At 38.4% G+C, this 4,252-nt stretch overlaps 1 pseudogene across 1 annotated transcript; it reads left to right on the top strand.

Moving 5' to 3' along the window:
• The first annotated feature begins 1,457 nt into the window (after nucleotides 1-1,457).
• LOC112628780 lies at nucleotides 1,458-3,144 on the top strand (annotated as a pseudogene). Its single transcript, XR_003120480.1, has one exon. The product of XR_003120480.1 is annotated as a ribosome biogenesis protein WDR12 pseudogene (transcript).
• Nucleotides 3,145-4,252: the final 1,108 nt, after the last annotated feature.

The raw sequence follows: 4,252 nt of genomic DNA, 5'->3' as shown, positions 1-4,252 counted from the left end.
CCCAAATCCACTATTATGTATATTTCCAACAAATGAATGCATATGTTCAACAAAAGACGTGTACTAGATTGTTTATAATAGCAGTATTTATAATTTTCCCAAACTGGGAACTACTCAAGGGCCCATTTTCATTTGAATGGATAAATAAATTGCAGAATACTCACATAATGGACTGCTTTGCAGCATGGGAATGAAGAAAATACCACTAGACAAAATGACACAGGATAATTTCAGAGACAGAATGTAGAAAGAAAGAAGCCAGACATAAAATAGCACATACTGTATGATATCATTCATATAAAGTACAAAACAGATGAAATTAATCCATGTTAGAAATCAGGATTGTGCTTACTCTAAGCAGGGGACAGGTAGTGACTAGAAGATAACATGAGGGGACATCTGGGATAGGAGTAGTGTTTCATTATTAGGCCCAGATACTAGTTACATGGATGTACTTACAAAACGTACAAACACTCAGTGGCATCTGTAGTTTTCTCTACCTGAATTTTACTTAAATAAAAAGTTTTTATTTTAATGTACCTATGCATTTTGGGGGACAGAGGGTATATGGGGACATATCTGTACCTTTCTCTCAATGTTGTTATGAATATAAAATACTTAAACCTCTTAAAAAGAATAAAATACTTAAGAACAATAATAATAAAGTATTATTCTCTTGCCAGAAATGATTCAGTGGCTTTGCATTGTCTTTGAAGTAAAACCTAAATTCCAGATTATGGCCCACAAACCCTTCCGTGATTCCTACCCACTTCTTCAGCCTCATATCCTACTACTCCTACTCTAATTACCATATTCAGGCTTGGATCTCTGTTTACTTCCTCAAACCCATCAACTTCTTTCTTGCCTCAAAGCATTTGAGTTTGCTGTTTCATCATGGGATCTTCTTGAACAGGCATTTTAACCTGGTTTTAACTCTTCTCAGCTTCAAGCACAGTCTATCCAAACTATCTCCCTAATTATTTGACCAGAGCAGCTTCTTAGTCCCTTTGTTTATTTATTTGCCTACTTATTTGTTGGCTATATTCCCCACCAACATGGAAGCTTTTGTCCCTTGTTCATCATGGTGTTCTCAGCATGTAGCAACTTGCTTGCACAGAACAGGCACTCACTGGAGATTTTTCTTTTGAATGAAAGAATAAATGAATGAATAGATGTGCATGGAGCTCAGAAAAACCAACTGGGATAGGATTACAGATGTTGGAGTCATTAACAAACAACTAAGAGCTGAAGTTTTGAAAGTATAGTAACATGTGTAAAATGAGACTTAAAGGGGCCTTGCACTGATTCCTGAGGACCAGAAAGATGTAAGGGGCAGGCAGAGGAAGAAATCATAAAATATATGGAGATCAAGAGTATACAAAGGGAACTCAGAAGCTAGAGCCTGCCCAAAACAAAACAAAACAAAACAAAATAAGACAAACAAAAACAGGAGAAAGCAGAGTCCAGGCTTAGATTGCAGCTCCTCGCTTACCTGTGCAGTCTAATTTTGAGCTGCCTCTTTGTAGTCCCAAAAGACAGGAGCTCCCTGTTGTGGGTCTACTAACCCGTACGTTTCCGTGGGCAAGTCTTGTGTGTACTCCTCACCATGGCTCAGCTCCAAACACGCTTCTACACTAATGACAAGAAAGATGCCTTAGATGATGTTCCCTTCTCAATCCCTACCACCTCTGAAATTGCTGACCTTAGTAACATCATCAATAAACTACTAAAGGACAAAAATGAGTTCCACAAACGTGGAGTTTGATTTCCTTATTAAGGACCAGTTTCTGCAAATGCCCTTGTTCAAACACATGGAACTGGAGAACATCTCATCAGAAGAAGCTGTGGAAATAGAAACGAGCAGTATACTGCACCCCAGCCAGAGCAATGCATGTTCCATGATGACTGGATCAGTTCAATTAAAGGAGCAGAGGAATGGATCTTGACTGGTTCTTATGACAAGACTTCTTGGATCTGGTCCTTGGAAGGAAAGTCAATAATGACAATTGTGGGACATACGGATGTTGTAAAAGATGTGGCCTGGGTGAAAAAAGATAGCTTGTCCTGCTTATTATTGAGTGCGTCTATGGATCAGACTATTCTCTTATGGGAGTGGAATGTAGAGAGAAACAAAGTGAAAGCCCTACACTGCTGTAGAGGTCATGCTGGAAGTGTAGATTCTATAGCTGTTGATGGCACAGGAACTAAATTTTGTAGTGGCTCCTGGGATAAGATGCTAAAGATCTTGTCTACAGTCCCCACAGATGAAGAAGATGAGATGGAGGAGTCCACAAATCAACCAAGAAAGAAACAGAAAACAGAAGAGTTGGAACCAACAAGGACTCCCATAGTGACCCTCTCTGGCCATATGGAAGAAGACCATCAGTTCTGTGGTCAGATACTGAAGAAATCTGCAGTGCATCTTGGGACCATACAATTAGAGTGTGGGATGTTGAGTTTGGCAGTCTTAAGTCAACTTTGACAGGAAATAAAGTGTTTAATTGTATTTCCTATACTCCACTTTGTAAATGTTTAGCATCTGGAAGCACAGATAGGCATATCAGACTGTGGGATCCCCAAACTAAAGATGGTTCTTTGGTGTCGCTGTCCCTAACCTCACATACCGGTTATGTGACAACAGTAAAATGGTCTCCTACTTATGAACAGCGCTGATCTCAGGATCTTTAGATAACATTGTTAAGCTGTGAGATACAAGAAGTTGTAAGGCTCCTCTCTATGATCTGGCTACTCATGAAGACAAAGTTCTGAGTGTAGACTGGACAGACACAGGGCTACTTCTGAGTGGAGGAACAGACAATAAATTGTATTCCTACAGATATTCCCCTACCACTTCCCATGTGGGGGCATGAAAATGAACAATAATTTGACTATAGAGATTATTTCTGTAAATGAAATTGGTAGAGAATCATGAAATTACATAGATGCAGATGCAGAAAGCAGCCTTTTGAAGTTAATATAATGTTTTCACCCTTCATAACAGCTAACATATCACTTTTTCTTATTTTGCATTTGTAATAAGATAGGTTGTATTTATAAAATATAAACTGTGGCATGCATTCTCTATACAAACTTGAAATTAAACTGAGTTTTACATTTCTCTTTAAAAAAAAAAAAAGACAAAAACAAGAAGTACAGTATTATGGTAGCCAAGAGGAATGAAAAACGCTGTCAGCTACAACTGAATTTCAGTGTAAGGGTGTGGTTAGCGGCCTTGCTGGAAGCAGGTTGCTTAGACAGGAGCAGACATATCATGAAAGGTTGAGGAATGAGTAAAAGATGAGAAATTGAGGACAGTAAATGGAGTAATCTCTTTCAAAAACTGCAGAAAGACAAACTACACATATTCTCACTCATTTGTGGGAGCTAAGATTTAAAACAATTATACTCATGAAGACAAAATGTAGAATGATCATTACCAGAGTCAGGGAAGGGTGGTGGGGGTTGGAGGGAAAATGGGGATGGTTAATGGGTACAAAAATATAGTTAGATAGAATGAATAAGATCAAGTATTTGATAGCACAACAGGGCAACAATAATTTATCATGTTTTAAAATAATTATAATTGAAATATTTATAAAACAAGGAAATGATAAATGCTTGGGGTGATGGATACTCCATTTACCCTGTGATTATTACACGTTGTATGCCTGCATCAAAATATCTCATATACCGCATTTATAGATACACCTACTATGCACTCATAAAAATTAAAAATTGAAAAAATTAAAAAATAAGAAAACCAACTGGGTCTGGTGACTCATGCCTGTAATCCCAGCACTTTGGGAGGCCAAGTGGGGCAGATCACTTGAGCTCAGGAGTTCGAGACCAGCTTGGCCAACATGGTGAAACTCCGTCTCTACTAAAAATACAAAAATTAGCTGGCGTGGTGGCACATGTCTGTAATCCCAGCTACTTGGGAGGCTGAGGCAGGAGAATTGCTTGAACCCAAGAGGTGGCGGTTGCAGTGAGCTGAGATCGGACTGCCATTACACTCCAGCCTGGGCGACAGAGCAAGACTTGGCCTCAGAAAAATAAATAAATAAATAAATAATAAGGAAACCAAAAAATATTTTTCTGTTGTGAATAGAAACACAATTGAGTTAGTGACTAGAGAACTTGAATATGAGAGAATTTGCATTTCTTTTGCTTTAAGACAGAAGATACTTCACAAGTTTAAATGCTGATTAGAGAGCATCAACGTTCCTATGTACAAAGAAAGGGAACCAGAGCA

This window comes from Theropithecus gelada, chromosome 7b, assembly GCF_003255815.1.
Source record: "Theropithecus gelada isolate Dixy chromosome 7b, Tgel_1.0, whole genome shotgun sequence".
NCBI classification, from domain to species: domain Eukaryota; kingdom Metazoa; phylum Chordata; class Mammalia; order Primates; family Cercopithecidae; genus Theropithecus; species Theropithecus gelada.
The sequence above is the reverse complement of the archived record's forward strand: the minus strand, read 5'-3'. Positions and strand labels throughout refer to the sequence as shown.